At 38.0% G+C, this 18,954-nt stretch overlaps 1 protein-coding gene and 1 non-coding gene across 2 annotated transcripts in view; one reads left to right on the top strand and one right to left on the bottom strand.

Moving 5' to 3' along the window:
• The window catches only part of Grm7 (glutamate metabotropic receptor 7), an 846,624-nt gene that overhangs the window by 652,588 nt on the left and 175,082 nt on the right, over positions 1-18,954 (top strand). The gene's annotated exons all lie outside the window — the stretch shown is intronic.
• LOC119808623 lies at positions 9,546-9,652 on the bottom strand. Its single transcript, XR_005284532.1, has one exon. It is a non-coding gene; the product is annotated as a U6 spliceosomal RNA (small nuclear RNA).

Below are 18,954 nucleotides of genomic sequence, written 5' to 3'. Positions count from 1 at the left end.
CCACCACCGCCCGGCGTCTGTTGGTTTCTTAATTGTGAAGAAAGTAACTGTAACGTACCTGCGTCACTCACGGCGCCCTGGCGTCTCGCAGACTCCTCAGCATCAGTTCTCCTGGCGTTTGGAAATTCAGGCTCAGCATGAACTCGTCAGGTAGCTCTAACACCTGCTGTTTCCTTTCTCATCCTTTTTCCTTCTTTCCTCCTTTTTTCCCCTTTTTTTCTTTTTTAGTTGATGTTTAAGAAGGAAAGTACCAGTGTTCAGATTTGAACTGTAATAGTTCGTATATTCAACACTTGAAGTATATTCTATTTTGTTGTACTCTTGTTTCAAAGTGTATTCAAGTAGGTTTTCTGAAATATAGAAGGGAAATTTAAAAATAAATGCATCCCTCATTGTATCATTGGAACTGATAAAACCTCAGACCTGTTGTCTAATAACAAATTTAAACTGACCTTTGAATCCTGTGTTTTAAACCTGACTCTACCACTGACTAACTATGGATTGGGCTAGTATTTAACTTCTCTTGGCTTCGGTTTCCTTGCGTTTATATTACACATAGAAATGCCTACATTGTATGGGCATTTTTAAGAATTAAAGAGAACATATACCAATTTATAAAATATGGTGTGGTTTTGAAAGGCAATACTAATAGTAAATTGAGTTTTTGTGCCTTTTTTTCTTTATGAAATGCCAATCCACTAAGACTCGATAAGGAAATATGTTTCATATATGACCTCTTATAATTTTGACGTGATACATCATTCAGATTCTTGTACCTATTCTCTTCTCTTTTCATGTACATTATATACATTACTCAGAAACACACACGCAAATGTTCTTACTAGTAAACATTTTATCTTTTCTTTTCTTTCTTTTTTCTCTTTTTGGTTTTTCAAGACAGGGTTTCTCTGCAGCTTTTTTAGAGCCTGTCCTGGAACTAGCTCTTGTAGACCAGGCTGGCCTCAAACTCACAGAGATCCGCCTGCCTCTGCCTCCCAAGTGCTGGGATTAAAGGCGTGCGCCACCACTGCCGAGCTACATTTTATCTTTTTTTTAACATAGCTAATTACCTGTTCATTAAAAAAATGAATGTTTGAAATTGTTTTATTGAATTAAGTCTCTCGTGGCAGTAGCTTGTGATGCCTTCCTTACCTTATGTAAGTTGGGCAATATTTTAAAAGCCAATTGTGCCAAGAAGCCCACACTCAACTTGCATATCAGCATCATACTTAGTCACAGTTATTCTTGAGAAGCAGTATCATTTTTCCTTATTACAGTCAATAAATAAATAGCTCTGTTTACTAATTTGTTATCATGGGGATATGAGCTCTGAGGTCAGAATGCCTTGGTTCAATCCTGACAGCTATTTCAAAGGTAGTTGAGCTTAAGCTGACACTATAAGAGCTTAATGATTCAATAAATGAAGTAAGTAGTTTTACCGCATGTGTGCATTTGAATACATACTCAAGTTCTGTATTTACAAACATATGAATCTGGAAGCTATTTGAGATAGAATCAATCTCAGTCACTTTCTAATTTTTCTAACTAGCAGTAGAAACCATTATTCTTCCAATAAATATGCAAGAGAAATCCCAGTAGATGAAATAATTGTTAATTATGGGCTTAGAACCACACACCAATAAAACCTGCAGACCCAACCCTTTTTTCCTACACCAGCTCTCTCCTTCCACCGGGGCGGCTTCCTTACCGTCTTGGCAGAATTGTTGCAATCTGTTTATCTATTGATGATGCTGAATAATGAACAAAGAGTGAAAGAAACTGACAATAGACTTCATCTAATGACGGAGCAGCCTCTTCTCTCTGGGCCAGTTCTTGCCCAGACTCTGCCATGTTATTGCAGTCCGGTTATGGTTAGGTCTCAGAGGTATTGAAGACTTCAGTGTTCCATGTCTGGTTCATTGGAAAAATCTGGAGTGCCCCAAGCATCAGTCACTTTCCATGGTGTATGAGTAAGCCACTTTTCCACATTGTGACCTCAAAAACACTGTACTTCTTACATGGTATGTGAGTTTTGTCAGTGACATTGTCCCCTCTAAATCCAGTGGAAACCACAAGGTTTTCTGTCTACAACTCTTCAAAAGTCTGTAGCATTTTCTCCCTCCAAAGACTCTCCCATTTTCAAGGGAAACACTCTAGACACTGCCTTGTGGTACTCAATAAATTTGTAGTCCTTTAAGGAAACAAGCAAACCCAAGTGAAACAAATCTACTCATAATATATAATGATAACAGTGCTGGTCTCACTAAAAGCTAATATGTTAAGAAAATAATCTCTAGTGAACACTGCTTTTAATACTGTTACCTATTAATTCTCATAAAATCCTTAGAAGTAGTTTTTATTTTCACTCAAGGAGCTAGAGTAATAGACACTGAATGTGGCTAATGATGTAGAGGATAAGGGTGGAGCTATATATCAAAGCTCACATGATGTCCAGTTCTGAGCTGAGAAAACTATGATCCAAGCATAGACCAGAATGCCACTTATAAAGTGAATCCCAGACTTCATTCTTTATGGCTTCTCTGCCCCGCAGTGCCTACCCATCTCACATTCAAATGTTCGTTATTCCTTATGAACCTTCTGAAAACCTGTCTTGACTAACCAGTTTAAGGTGTCATGTGCAATTCACTGTGAAGCTCGTATGAGTTCTTATTCTTTTGATTCCTAGTCTCCTTTCAAATGACCATAAATAAGATATTCTATTTCATCAAAAAAGAGTATTCATATCTCATCCATCATTGGATTGAGAAGGAACTCGTTTCTCCTTGAAAATATATTGACAGTGTCATCCCCTTTAATAGTGATAAGAGGATAGAGTTGACATTTACCTCTCTTTGCTAAGCTTAAGAGCCTCTTGATACCTTTATTTGGAATTCCGAATGCAGACAGACAATTTTCTTCATCTGGGTCTTCAGTAAGAAGATCTTGAGAAAGAATTGAAGCTGCGTTATCCAATCACCCACATTCCCCAAAGTTTCTCTATCAAGTCTCCTGAAATGAATATTTTATGCTACTGAATGACATTGATTAAGGCTTTTGTTGTGTTTTGTTTCCGTTTTCAACTTCATGTAAAATTTGAACCTAAACAGTTATTATCTAAGAGATTCTTACTCCCATTTCTTATCCCCTTGAGTAAGCATTCTCTCTTTGTTTGCTGACTTGTGTTGGTCAATAGAATTGGTGTGAACAACGAACTTCTTAGTCAATAGACAGCAGGCTGGAGCAGAAATGTAGGTTTGTAGGTTTACATGCCTTGCTTCACAATACAGACAAGGAAAATGAGAACTATGGGACAGATTTTGGCCAGGCTCTTGGCTTAGCATTCTGACCCACTTCTCTATTCATGGACCACACACCAGAGGCACTAATGATTAACACCACTTATTCTGTCTGACTTAACTCTGCTTACCATTGTGCTGACAGTCATTTCCCATATGATTGTTATTAGAAGAATGTGTTTTTCAGACAGGTTAGTGAAATATCTTAGTGAAAATATCTTAGTCCTACTTTTGCACTTTGCTCAAAAGCATGACTTTTGATAAATTATTCTAACTACACTTCCAAGGGTTGTCTAGGAAACAGGACGTGGAAACCCATGCAACATTTTTTCATATAATTCATACATTCAGAAGAATTCTAAAATTCATTAATGAAAATGTTCTCAAATACATGCAGAGACCAGACAGAAGTCATCCTTTAAATCTTTCCATGATGTCTCTCACCCAGATGCTCAGTGCTATGAGGACCAGTCTAGGTTATGGCTCTTCCTTAGATGGTAAGGACCTCTTGTCCAAGGATACAGAGAAACAACCATTTCCAAGGGCTTATCTAATATAGGATATGTAACACATGTCCATTCTTTTGATTCCCAAAACAGATTCAAACAGTTTCTGCTTCTGCTTTTTGTCAGATCTTTGTTATTCTTCTCTATGTGTGCTTGTATGTGCATGTGTGGAATAGTGTTTGCATGCATTTAATCATCTGTGATGAAAACATTTTTAATGGCCTGTGATAGAGTGGATCTCACTTGGTTGTATATTGCAAGTACCCTCTCTATAGGGTGCTAGTGTGGTATGCTAAAGATTGGTCTTTGTAAGAATGGGTTGAAAATGTTGGCATGCTTGTCATTATTTGCTAAAATCTTTATAGTCAATTGCTAATTATAAGAGCTTATAACTTTAGGTACTTAGCTGATGAATTCAATTGAACTGTCAGCTTTTTCAGACTAGCAGGGAAATACAAAGAATCTCCAACCTAATTGCTTTAATTAATGAATGTAGAGATAAGGCGACACACAGAGAGAAATGCTGCAATCTCTCCAGTGTTAGTGATACCCATGGGAGCGGAATAACAGCAATCAGTTCTTTAAGGATGAGCACTTGGAATATTAGCTGATGCACTGTGGGTTATGGACTACATGTCTGATATGTGGGAAAGTAGACTGGGATGGAAATATCCCAAACTTGGTGTGGGAGGTCCTTTTGTCTATGTGTTGCTTTTATTGGTTAATGAATAAAGAAACTACCTTGGCCTGCTAATAGGGCAGAATTTAGGTAGGTGGTGGGAGGGGGGACTGGACTGAATGCTGGAAAAAGGAAGGTGGAGTCAGGGAGAAGCCAGAAGCCACTGCCATTGGAGACAAAAGAGCTAAAATTTGCTGGTAGGCCACAACCTCATGGTGATGCACAGATTAATGGAGATGGGTTAAATTCGGATATAAGAGTTAGCCAATAAGAAGTTAGAGCTAATGGGCCAAGCAGTGCTTTAGATAATATGGTTTCTATGTGATTATTTTGGGGCTAAGCAGCCGAAAATAACCAAGTGGCTCTCTCCTCAAACACAAAAGAAGGGTTTTTGAATTGTTTTGGTAGACAGGGATCAAACATATGAAAGAAGTTAATACAAATTTTTAAAATGTATGTAATAATTAGTTCTATGAAATTTTTGTTCTGTGATATTAAGAGGGTGGGGTTGGATCATGGAGACTTTATATTGATAGGTGGCTGAGAAGGCAATAAAAAGAGACCAGGCCCAACTAAGAAGTAAATTTCTTTCTGAAAACTAACAAATTCTTTCACACCCCTTTGTTATTTATTCTTCCCTCCAGAATAGAATATTTGTTAGATAAATGGGTGAGTGCACAGATGGGTAAATGAATGAATAGATAAAAATAATGAGTTTCAATACTGAGGACTAACCACAAGGCCTCAAACCTGCTTAGCAGCATTCTAATTGCTGAAATTAACTAAAACTTTCTGTGTAGAATAGCTTGCCTTAGCTCTTAAAACAGGCTCCTCTTTCCCTTCATTTAAACCTAAACTATGGAATTATAGTTACTTCCCTCTGTCAAATCTAGATTACGATATCCAAAGAGAGCCACCAGTTTTCCAATACCTATCATCTTCCAATTGTCTTTTAAATAATATTTATTTTATTTTTACAATTATGAGTACTTTGACTGTGTTTATGTAAGTATATTACATACATACTTGGTGCCTGTAGTGGCCAGAAGATCTCACCTAGTTTCTGGGAACTGAAGTCATGGGTGGTTGTAAGCCTCCATGCTGGTTCTGAAATCTAAACCCCGATCCTCTGCAAGAGGAATAAGTGCTCCTAAGTGTGGTTGTTGTGTTTTGGGTTTTTGACTTGTTTTTAACAATTTGGCTCTCTGGGGTTTGCACCACCCAGCTCCCAGATGAATACACATGAAGTCTTATTCTTGCTCATAAACACCCAACCTTAGCTTGGTATGTTTCTAGTCAGTTTTTCTTAGTTTAAATTATCCCATCTTTCTTTTTCTTCTGGGCTTTTATCTTAATCTACTTCAGTATAGCTTTCTTTATTTCTTACTCCATGGCTTGTTGTATAGCAGGGTGGCTGGACCCTAATGTCCTTCTCCTTATCTTGCTCCTCAATCTTTTCTTCCATGATAACTCCTCATATTTGTTCTCTTTGCCTGCCAGCCCCAGTATTCTATCTCCTGCCTAGCTATTGGCTGCTCAGCTCTTTTTTAGACCAATCAGGTATTTTAAACATGCAAAGCAATACAGCTTCATGGAACTAAACAAATGCATCATAAAGAAATATAGCATACCTTTGAATCATGAAAAAATATTCAACACCATAAGCAAATGTAACACATCTATTTTTAAAATTTATTTTATTGAGCCATACATTTTTCTCTGCTTCTCTCTCTTCCTCTCCCCTCCCATTCATCCCACCCTCATGGTCCCTATACACCCATTTTACTCAAAAGATCTTGCCTTTTTCTATTTCCCATGTAGATTAGATACATATGTATGTCACTCATGGGGTCCTCATTGTTTTCTAGGTTCTCTGGGATTGTGAATTATAGGCGGATTTTCTTTGCTTTATGTCTAAAAGCCACTTAGGAGTGAGTACATATTGTATTTGTCTTTCTGGGTCTGGGTTACCTCACTCAATATGAAGTTTTCAAGATTCATCAGTTTGCTTACAAATTTCAAGATGTCATTATTTTTTCTACTGTGTAGTACTCCATTGTGTAAATGTAACATACTTTCCTTACCCATTCTTCAGTCAAGGGGCATTTAGGTTGTCTACAGGTTCTGGCTACGGCAAATAATGCTGCTGTGAACATAGTTGAGCACATGTTCTTGTGGCATGATTGAGCATCCTATGGGTATATACTCAAAAGTGGTATTGCTGGGTCTTGAAGAAGGTTGTTTTCTAATTTTTCTGATAGATCACCATACTGATATCCAAAGGAGCTGTATCAATTTGCACTCCCACCAGCAATGCAGAGTGTTCCCTTTACCTCACATCCTCTCCAACATAATTGTCATCAGTGTTTTAGATCTTGGTCATTCCTACAGGTGTAAGATGGAATCTCATAGTTGTTTCGATTTGCATTTCTCTGATGGCGAAGGATGTTGAGCATTTCCTTAAGTGTCTTTCAGCGATTTTAGATTCCTCTGTTGAGAGTTATGTGTTTAAGACAGAACTCCATTTTAATTGTATTATTTGTTCTTTTGATAACCAATTTCTTGAATTCTTTGTATATTTTAGAGATCAGCCCTCTGTCTGATGTGGGTCTGGTGAAGATCTTTTCCCATTCTGTAGGCTTATTGACCATATTGCTTTACAGAAGCTTTTCAGTTTCAGGAGGTCCCATTTATTATTTGTTTCGATTAGTGTCTGTGCTACTGGGGTTACATTTAGGAAGTAGTCTCCTGTTCCAATGCATTCAAGTGTACTTCCCATTTATTCTTCTATGAGGTTCAATATGGTTGGCTTTATGTTGAGGTCTTTGATCCATTTGGACTTGAGTTTTGCACATGGTTTTAGACATGGATCTATTTTCATTCTTCTACATGTTCATATCCAGTTATGCCAGCATCATTTGTTAAATATGCTTTCTTTTTTCCATTTGAATTTTTTGCTTCTTTGTAAAAATTAGGTATTTTAAAGTGTGTGGATAATATCTGGGTCTTCAATTCAGTTTCATTGGTCCTCTGTAGAATGGAGTGGTGGGGCTGCGTCCCACCACCCGGCTAGCTTTAACCAAAATAATTACATGGAAACTGTATTCATTTAAATACTGCCTGGCCCCTAGCCTGTTATCTGTAGCTTCTTATTGGTTGATTCTCATATCTTGCTTTAACCCATATTTAGTAATTTATATAGCACCACGAAGGGTGGCTTACCAGGAGAGATCTTAACCTGTGTCCATCTCGGAGAGGAGAGGCTTGGCGACTGCATATGGCAACTGCCTCAAGCTTCTCCCAACTCTGCTTCCTTTCCTCCACAATTCTGTTCTGTCTACTCCGCCTACCTAATCTGTCTCTTAAAGGGCCAAGGCAGTTTCTTTATTAATAAAGAAAGTAACATATAGACATTTTTCCATCAGTCCTCCTGTATGTTTTTATGCCATTACTAGGCTGTTTTCAGTACTATAGATCTGTAATAGAGTTTGAAGTCAGGGATTTTGATGTTGCCAGAAGTTCTTTTATTGTACAATATTGTTTTGGCTATCCTTGTTTTTTCCCACATGACGTTGAGTACTCTTCTTTCAAGTTATATGAAGAATTTTGCTGCTCTCTCCAAGACCTTTATCATGAATGGATGTTGTATTTTGTCAAAAGCTTTTTCATCATCTATGAGATGATCATGTGGTTTTTATTTGGTTATATTGTGGATTACATTGACAGATTTTCATATGTTGAACCATCCCTGCATCTCTGGGGTGAAGCCAACTTGATCATGGTAAATGATTTTTCTAATGTGTGCTTGGATTCTATTTGGCAGTTTTTTATTGAGTATTTTTGCATCAATGTTCATGAGTGAGATTGGTCTGTAACTCTCTTTTCGTAGTAATGTCTTTATGTTGTTTGTGTATCACAGTAATTGTAGCCTCACAAAAAGTGTTTGGCAGGCTTTCTTCTGTTTCTATTATGTGGAACAATTTGAAGAGTATTGTTATTAGTTCTTCTTTGAAAATATTGTCGAATTCTCAGCTAAAATCATCTGGTCCTGGGCTTTTTTCGGTTGGGAGACTTTTGATGACTATTTTCATTTCTTTAGCAGTTATAGGCCTATTTAATTTGCTTATCTGGTCTTGATTTAATTTTTGGTTAGTGATATTTATCCAAAAAGTTGTCCATTTCCTTTAAGTTTTCCAATATTGTGGAGCACAGGTTTTCTAAATAGGATCTAATGATTCTCTGGATTTCCTCCTGTGTCTGTTGTTATGTTTCCATTTTCATTTCTGAGTTTGTTAATTTGGATTATCTCTTTCTGCTTTTGGTTAGTATGGATAAAGGCCTGATTATTTTGTTGATTTTTCACAAAGAACCAACTCTTTGTCTCACTGATTCTTTGTGTTTTCTTTGTTTCTATTTTGTTGATTTCAACTCTCAATTTGATTATTTTCTGCCAACTAGATCTTCTGGGTGAGTTTGCTTCTTTTTGTTCTAAAGTTTTCAATTGTTCTGTTAATTCACTAGTGTGAGATTTTTCCAGCTTCTTTATGTAGGCATTTAGTGCTATGAACTTTCCTCTTAATACTGCTTTCACTGTGTTCCATAAATTTGGGTATGTTGTGTGGTCATTTTCATTAAATTTTAGGAAGTCTTTAATTTCTTCCATTATTTCTTCCTTGACTGATTAATGATTCAGGTGAGCATTGTTTGATTTCCCTGTTTATGGGCTTTCTAGAATTAGTATTGCTGTCGAGTTCTAATTTTAAGCCATGGTGATCTAATAAGACACATGAGGTTATTCCAATTGTTTTGTATTTGTTACCTAGTATGTGGTCAATTTTTGAGAAGGTTTGATGACGTGCTGAGAAGGTATATTCTTTTATGTTTGATGGAATGTTCTATATATGTCTGTTAAGTCCGTTTGAGTCATAGCATCTGTTATTTTTCTTATTTCTCTGTTAATTTTTGTCTGACAGACCTGTTCAGTGGTAAGAGTAGAGTGTTAAGTCTCTCACTATTAGTGTGTGTGTGTTTAATGTGTGATTTAAGTTTTAGAAGTCTTTCTTTTAAAATATGAAATGCTTCACCAATTTGTGTGTCATCCTTGTGCAGGGGACATGCTAATCTTCACTGTATCATTCCAATTTTAGCATATGTGTTGCTGAAGCAAGCACATAAATGTAACGCATCTTAAAATAATATTCCATATTCTTAACCACTGTGCCCCTCTTCAGCCCCATACTTTGACCCTCTATGGTTACCTCTTACAAGATGGGAGCTCTTATGACCAGATGCCTATCATTGTCCTTTGGTGAACCATACCCTTCCACAGGATGGTGGACATCTTTAGTTTGAATAAAATCTTTGTCAGGTACAAAGTACTGTAAACAACAAACATGAGTCTGGTTAACTTCAGCATAGGGAAAATGAATGGAATTATCTTTTTATAAGCAAAACAAAACCCAGTTGAGAGCAAGGCAGGTAACAGTCCAAAGAGCTTGACAGCAAACACCTCAATAATGGGCTCCTAGCAGCCAGTGTCTGGTCCAGATGCTGCTCCTGAGACAAGTAAATGTTAGACATCTCTCTTTGTTAAACATGTCTCTTTGAACACTTACAAAATTATTTTCATATAGAGAGGAAAAAAGAGAAGGAAACAACTTATCTCCTGAAGGAGAAAGCCCTCAACATTCTTTGTTTCTCGGGGAAACAGCTTCTAGAAAATCACTTGCTCTGGACCAAAGATTGGCCAGATTAAAGAGACTCTCGTGGCTCTGATAAGGTATGTGAGCTAATTGAAGCCAATTAACTTAGCAGCAGATAAAGGCCGAGGCTAAATCCAACCCTGTTGCACAGCCCTATTTAAGAACTGGCTGAGTTGCAATGTCTTTAGACCTAGCAAGAAGATCTGATTAATTCCCAGTGAGTTGCTGAGAAAACATAGATGATGACTAGAGTGTTTGCATTACAGGTATATTTATGTTTCAAATATTTTTAGCATTCATTCTCTTTGCAAAAATTCATACTGTCAGCTACAGTGTTCAATTATATTTCAAACATAGTTTGAATTCTTACTATTTCATAATCTATGGGAAGAAATGTAGTATTTCCCAGCAACCTTTACTTCTTTAATATTCATTTTCTTTCCTCTAATACTTATACCCTGGTAGATTTTCTCGTGTATAAGATTGAAACAAAAGCAATGTTTTGAAAAGCTATGTGTTAAAAACTCCAATCAGGTCTTTGACATTTTCAATTTGAGTAGATTCCATTAATGGACCTGGTGAGAGCTGTCATTAAGCAGAGGAAGTTTGCTAGCTTTGGGTAATAAGATAGCCTAAGAAATAGATATCAGGGCTGGTGAGATGGCACCTGCCACCTATTCAGGCCCCAGGACCTATATGATGGAAGAACAGAACTTACAAAAGCTGATTTTGGACCTCCCCAGGTGTACCGAGACACATGTGCAACCCCATATCTACCCATTCAAACTATATATTATTTATAATATATAAAATACATGTATTTTACATATGTAAATATATTAGAAAGTATTTTTTAAAGTAGAAAGCACTTTATAATCATATGAGAAAAATAGAAGTGAATATTAAAGTAACAGGGAGTAAACATAAGAGTTGAGATTCTGGAGTCAATAAACATGTGTACATGTGTGTGGGGGGTGTATGTGTGTGTATATGTATATATGATATATGTATGTTTGTAGTCATGTTTTCTTTAACTATTGCTTAATCAGAGGATGAGCATTCAAAACAAACTCCTGGAGCATATTTTAGATTCCTGTCACAATATTTGCAAAAGAATTAGGGAGTAATGGAAAAAAATATTCAGAATTTATAACATTTCCTGAGAAAACTTGAGTACTGATGTAATAAAACTCAGCTCAAAGTAATTTTCATTGGCTCCCTGTGTATTTCCAGACTCATGCTTTGAGTTCCACACATCTGCCTGAGGTGAGGATGTTAGGTAACTCTGGGTATAGAGGTGTGCCAGGACTAAGTGAAGCAGAACTTCAGGAGTCCATTCTGATTAGTGAAATACAATCTATCCTCAGGTAAGCTCTGGATTTTGACCATAACTCTCCAGGGAATCAGAATGTTCATCCAAGTTAAGCAAGCCAGAAAATGACAGTCTTAAGGTCAACCTAGGAGCAATATTTCTTTAGTAGCACTTGAGAAAGCTTGGTGGAGATGCAGTCCAAATCCATTTCTTCCGAGGACATGATAAGTGAAGCCGGGCTGATGTTCTTAGTTGGGAGGATTTTCTGTCATATTAAGACAGAGCTCTGAAGAAGTGTCAGTGGATTAAACTAAAGGAACACCAGAAAAGGTGACAGGAAATTGCCAGTGAGGACTTGTACTGTTAATACCCCAATTTTTCTTGCCTCATTCTGTGTTTTATTTTAAAAACATAATAATGGCTAAAAGAGATACTTTATCATGTAGGATTCTATTCACTCCTAACACAAATAAGTTGAGTCATTTGTGGCGCTTCCTTTTAGCTAACGGAAAAGGTAAATTTTAAAGGCCTTGAACCAAAGCTGTTTTCTTTTTGGCAGTGCTAGGAGTTAAACCCAGGTTCTTGCTTCACACTAGGCAAGAACTCTGCTGCTGAGTTTCATCCCTAACCCCTTTGCTTGATCTTCATTTTGAGATGGGGACCCACTCAGTTGCTCAGACGGAACTAAAGTCACTCTTTCACAAGACAGGCCCTCATGATCCAAGCAGATCAGATGCAAGAATGATCAGGGGAGAGCTCTATGGTGTTGGTGAACTGGATGGCAAATTTTCTTTAGATATGAGTAAAATCATTGCCCTTTAAAGTCTTTCTTCTTTCACGTCATGTAACAGAACTGGAGTCCAGTTCTGTGAGGCAAAATACAAGAAGCTATTAGTAAAAGATTGGTTAGCTGAACTGTACAAAGCCCAGAGATTGGGTCAAACCTGTCTTGTTTGGGGAAGTCAACGTGCTGAGAAGAGCTTTGATTGTCCCAACAACTGAAGAAAAACAAAACAAAACAAAAACCAAAAAGGATGAGAATATGTCATAATGTATACAAATTACACACACGCACACACCCGTGCACACACGCACTAAAATTCCTGTCCTTGAATGTATATTCTTGTAGAATTTCTATGGCTGTGTTTGTACTGCCAAAGTATAGAGGGCTAATAACATCGATACTGCATCAGGTAAAGTTCAACCATGCTTAACTTATCTCACAGAAATAGGCTGGCATCAAGACCTCCGAGATTCAGAACTGAAAGTTGTTGCATGATTAATAAAAACACAGAAACAAAAATTGAGGTTCAACCTGAAGGTGAGAAAAGCAAAACAGTCAGCCATTAACTCTTATCTCTACTTCAATCCAAAAAGGTGATCCTGCCTCCAAGAATCTCAGAATGAGCCTGTGTATGAGGGCTGTCTCTTCCCATTTTATATTCCTCTCTAGTGCTAGGATTAAAGGCATGCACCAATACTGCTTGATTTCTATGGCAAACTCATATGGCTACTGGGATTAAAGGTGTGTCACCACTGCCTAGTCTGTAAGACTGATCAGTGTGACTCTTTTACTCTAAGGCAAGCTTTATTTATTAAAATGCAAATGAAATGTCACATTATAGAAAGCAATATTGGTAATCTATGTAGGAAAGAGGGAATTACTGTTTTAGCATGTTATCTTTTGGAAGAGTCTCTGACTGATCCTCATATCTGTTTGACTCATTAATTTACTTTGTTTTATTGTATATTTTCTATATTTTATGTGTTTGTGTGTGTGTGTGACTGTGTGTATGTGCCTCTGTGTATGTTTGTGTATGTGCCAGTATGTGTGTGTGCCTGCATTGTGTGTGTGCCTGTATGTACATCTGTATGTGTATGTGTATACATGTGTGTGAGCACATGTATATGCTACAGTGAACATGGTAAGGTCCAGGTTGATAGTTTATGTAACAAAGAAATGGGAAAATCTAATAAATACTTAAAATGTATGAGACAAATAAGAGATTGGCACATTAATTGCCAGGATGGGGGTTCATGTTTCTCTGAAATATATGATTTCTGAAAAATCTATTCACAATGAGTGCAGAATGTGTTTGTGTGTGTGTGTGCACGTGTGTGCACACGCACTATAATAATTATGATGATGATGATCATGATGATGATGGTGGTGGTGGTGGTGGTGGTGGTGGTGATGATGATGGTAATAATGTTGATAGTAGAATAACAGTCTTTGGAGAAAGGGGTAATCATTTAGGAGTTGTTTGGTGGACTAGAGAGATGGCTCAGAGGTTAAAAGTATTTGCTATTCTTGCAGAGAAACCAGATTCATTTTTCAGCATTAACAATAATCTACTCAGAAATGCCTGTAGTTACAGTTCTAGAGATCAGAAGTTTTGATGTTTTCTTCTGGCTTCTGAAGGCACCTGAACACATACTTACACACACACACACAAACACACGCAAACACACACACACAGAGAGAGAGAGAGAGAGGAGAGAGAGAGAGAGAGAGAGAGAGAGAGAGAGAGAGAGAGAGAGAGAGAGAGAAGGTAGGGGGGAGAGGGAGAGAGAGAAGAGGGAGCACACATACACAGAGAAAAAAAGGAGAGCAAAATAAGAGAAAATGGGTAAAAGTCATTTGGGTGGAGTTGTGGATAAGTAGAGATCTCACTTATCTTTTTGTTTCTGGTTTTCTTTTCTTTTTTCAAGTTCGGGAAAAAACTTGGGAAATTTGTGAGTTATCTTTTTCTAAGTCTGGAAAGTGACATAAAGTTATTCATGAAAATCCCCAAATCCATACTTAGAATAACCTTTTAACCAATCTGGAGCCAGTTGGGAAGGCACCCAAAAGCTCTTGGTTAAAAAGGCAGATGTTTGACATTGGTGGGGAGGGCTGAAATGAGATGAGGGTGGTAGGCATGTGACGTGTGACTCGGCCAGTCTGGACTCTGATGATACCCTTCTCCTTCACAGATACTCAATGCCATCTTTGAAACACCCATCAATGTGGTGAGGACAGGAATGCTAATTGAGTGTTTTTAGCATAATAGAAAATCAATTTTAATTGTCCCAAATGGAACTATTGTTTACAGTTACAGATGGCTGCCAGGCTGGACCTGGAAAAATAAATGAGTCTGGGGAGTAGGGAATTGCTTTCAATTCCTGGGAGTATTGCAAGGAAGGCTTTGGAGAATTCAGTCTAAGAAGGTTGTAAGGCAGAAAACTGATTGCCTATAAAGGTTTTAAAATGGTGTTTTCCTCTAGGACTGTGCTGTAACTGGTATCATCAATTTCCACCTTGTCAACCCCAATCCTAGTGTTTTCACAGGAGGGTGGGTTCCCAGAGTACCTGTTGCCAGCAGGCTCTAAAATCATCAGCATCCCTGCTGCACGGGTTGTACCTGGCTCCTTGCTGCATATTCTTTTTCTTCCTTGGACTTTTCTTGCAAATAAAAAATTCCTGTTGTTATTTCACTCTTCCTGATTGTAGAGATTTGGGTATTGGGTTTATGTTCAATTAGCCTAAAATGTTCTCCTGGGCAATATTGCACTCTAGAAGAGCCAAGCCAAGCCCTTCATTACTGACTGTATGCCTTGAATGAGTGACTTAATTCAATTCCTTAGTGGTAAGATGGGGGTATCGACAGCTGTTAGCAGACAAGTCTGGTATTAATGAGTCCATTGAAACCAAGCTTCTAGCAGAAGCCCTGCTATGGAGCTCACCTCAAAGATGTCAGTTTGTGGTGTTCTCCTTTATTCCCTTCTTGCCTCCTTCAATAAATAGTTGAAACACATCATATACCAAAATATGGAATTTTTCAAGAGAAACATGTCAGGGAGGAGCAAAACTAAGAAATAGGAAGTGCAGGCTCACCCTAGGTAACTACCAGTGTGCATTGCCTCAAGATGGTTCTTCTGAGGACTCCTTGCACTCCTCAGATCCCAGAGACACCAGAATCCTAATGTCTGCATCTGCCTCAGCTCCTTGTTCATTCTCATACAAATTCCGTTTTAAGAAGTTTAGACTAAGGAAAATGGTCAGTCCTGAATATTTTAGTTGGTGATGGATAGATGTGGGCCCTGAAACTCCTGTTTGGTGGTCAAGCAATCACCCATTTTGTGGTCCAAATACACTGGGATAGGTATCAATGAGCCAGCTGCAGAGGCACTCCTAATAGTCTGCCATACAGAAGCAGTCACTTTCAGATGATCTTGGATGCTTTTTTCCTGACTCTAGGATTTACCTCTTAAAATTACAGGCTATCTCTTTTGAAAAAATTGATCCTAAATCCTATCATATTGATAATCAAGTAGCCATCAAGCACAAGTACAATATTAAAGGAAGAAGGAGACATGTAAAATATGTTGTATATTTTCTCTAGAGCCAGGCCTTTAAACTGTAGGGAATTTTCCAGCTATTTAATTCTTGGTGTAATGTGTTTGGGGAGCAAAGGAATTATCATGACATTGTAAAATGTTCAGCTTTTCATTATTCTTGGATTTTATCCATTACATATCAGTAGCACCTCTCAGTAGTAATAATCAAAACTGTCACCAGACATCGTCACTTATTCCCTAGGAACTTAAATTATCCCACTGGGCACCAATTCCTGTTCTTTGCTCTAATTTTAAGGTATTAAATGAAAAATAAAGCTAACGTGAGTTTTTCTCTGGCAGTGATAAAATACTTAAAATTATTGAAAAAGAGAAAAAAATATAGTTTGGGCTCATTGTCTCATAGTCAGAGTCAGTCCATATTCACTTGGCATCTTATCTGGGACCAGTGATGTCACAGTTCATCATAGTGAGATATAGACTAGGGGAGGCTACATCATATGGTAACCAGGAACCAAACACGGAGGAAGGGACTGGGGTATCAATATCCCACTGAACTATCTTTCTTTCACTACATCCCATCTACTAGAAGTCCCCCCCAAAATCCACAACCCCTCCCTTTACTAGTAGTGCCTCATAACCTGGGGCTTTTAGAACAGACCCTAGGTCAAACCATTATAGACCAACTAAAAAATCAAAAGTTTCCAGTGTTAGAGTGGCTATCCCTTCAAAATCACTGAGTTTGACAAAGAAGAATCTCAAGATATGGTGGAACTGGGCTAGCCTGTCATTCTGAAAATTCCCTGATTTTCTTTTTCTTTCTTTCTTTTCTTTTCTTTTTTTTTTTTTTTTAATTTTTCGAGACAGGGTTTCTGTGTAGCTTTGGTGCCTATCCTGGAACTAGCTCTTGTAGCCTCGGCTGGCCTCAAACTCACAGAGATCCACCTGCTTCTGCCTCCCGAGATCAGGGATTAAAGGTGTGCACCACCACTGCCCAGCTTCCCTGATTTTTTTACGTATTAAGTTTTACTGAACCAGAGTTGTATAGGTCTTACTGCGTCAACCAGGGGAAAATGCCTTTCTGACAGTTGATGGGGAGCTTAGGTGGTGAATTCATCCTTTACTAACAAGGAATGGGACTAATGAAAGTACCCTGACCCAAGTTGCTATGAATGATACTTTTGATTTTTGGATCAGTTGTGAGAGGAGGATCAGACATTCATAGTCAGCATCTAGTGAGAACCAGGATTTACAGCCTGAACTGTTTGCAACGAGTAAGTTTCCAATCACTGCAAGAAGTTAACCAGTGTTGTTCCTATAGAAGAAACTTCATTCCACATTCATGCCAGGAACAGTAGTGAAGACCTTGTCAGTCCTCTCCCCCAAAGAGTGACATTATTTCTGCTCCCAGGCTCTCTCCAACACACTTCATCTGTTTACATATTTATTTCAGATTGTGTGCCTATGACTGACTTTCACACTTTCTCTCTTGGTGTTCTGAGCAGGAGGTATGACTCAGGGCAAACTCAGCTAACCGTGAATACATAAATCACAAGTGTTCCAATAGTTTTCTTATCAATGAAACTGAAGCTGAAGTGTTATGTCATTTTGAAACTTACTTAGTTTACTTTACATATATAGGAGTTGGCTGGTCTCTGCTTTATACCTGGTCTGTGGTTAATAAATTGTGGGTAATATGAATAAAATATAAATGTTATTTGTATAAATAAATAGTTGAACTTACTGTAACAACAGCTATTGTTTTCCAAACAAATTCATGTTTTAAAGCTTGTATGAGCTGCGTATTGGGATTTTCCAGAGACTATCTTTATAATATTTTGATTAAACCAGGTTTTACCTGAAGAGGTGGCCTCAAGGACAAAGTACTAACTTGCCAGAAGTGGGATCCAGAGTTTTGGGCAAAATTCTTATAGTTGTTCATGATCTCCTACATTGAGTCTCAAGAAAGTATAGCTGGAGTGTGATTGGTTCCTCTGTAAGAAGCCTGCAGTATTTCACTAAGCAGAAAGCCCTTGATGGGACTTAGAAGACCCTGGCTATTCTAGCCAGGCTATGGGACATTCTATCAAAGACTGACGTTAGAGGCAACTGGAAATGAAACCTTTCTGAGGGCCCCAAACAAAGTACATCAGAAAGTATTCAAGAATCAAGAGGGAGGGACGTGCAGTTCACTTGGTCTAGTGCTTGTCTAGCATGAGCAAAGCGCTGGTTGAATCCGGAGCCCCTCACAGTTCTCAGCTATGGTGGTGTGAGCCAGTAACACCAGCACTTAAAAGGCAGAGGCAAGAGGATCAGAAGTTCAAAGTGGTGCTCAGCTATACAGTGAGTTTGGGGCCAGCCTAGGCGTCAAGGGTAGGAATGTACCAGAGAAGCAGCTTTCTCATCTCTGTGTGGCATGGCCAAAGCGCTTTCATCACCTCACTTCATCCAGGGTGACAGACTTTGGATGGAGGGTAATTAGGATTCCTTTCTTCTCCACCAGGGAAAAGATCAAAGGTCCTTCTTCATGACTTCACAACACTCTGTCAATCAACCATTTACTCATGAATATTAAAATGCTGAGAGAAATAACTTCCCCACTGGTTGGCTTTTTAAATCGTCAAAATTATAGAGCTATGACTGCCAGCCCCTCCTGCAGCTTATGTTTTGGCTAAAAGCCTATCAGACTCTGAGAAGCCAGGTGAATTTAAATCATGGCTGCCTAAAGAGAAATTTGGAAATCGGTTATCTGGAAATTAGTTCATATCATACCTCTAAATATAGGTTGATAAAATAAGACCTTGATTTTCCTTCATAAAATAATTAGTCATCTGATTAATGTAAAGGTTTAAATGACTATTTTTAACATTAGTCCTTTATGGAAAAAATGTCTTAAAGGCCTCATTCATAGCTCTCACATAATAATTTTGAGCACTTTTCCACCCATTAACCCATTTAATTAAATTCTCACAAGAACCGTATTAACGGAGAATGCTTAACCCACATTTTCATTCAAGAACACTGAACTGCAAAAGGTGGAAGGACTGACATAGACAAACACAACTGAAGAGCTAACAACGAACGTAATGATCTCTTAGCTCAACCAGGACACTCCTAAGTG

This window comes from Arvicola amphibius, chromosome 2, assembly GCF_903992535.2.
Source record: "Arvicola amphibius chromosome 2, mArvAmp1.2, whole genome shotgun sequence".
NCBI classification, from domain to species: domain Eukaryota; kingdom Metazoa; phylum Chordata; class Mammalia; order Rodentia; family Cricetidae; genus Arvicola; species Arvicola amphibius.
Note: the sequence above shows the minus strand (reverse complement) of the source record. Positions and strands in the feature narration are given on the sequence as shown.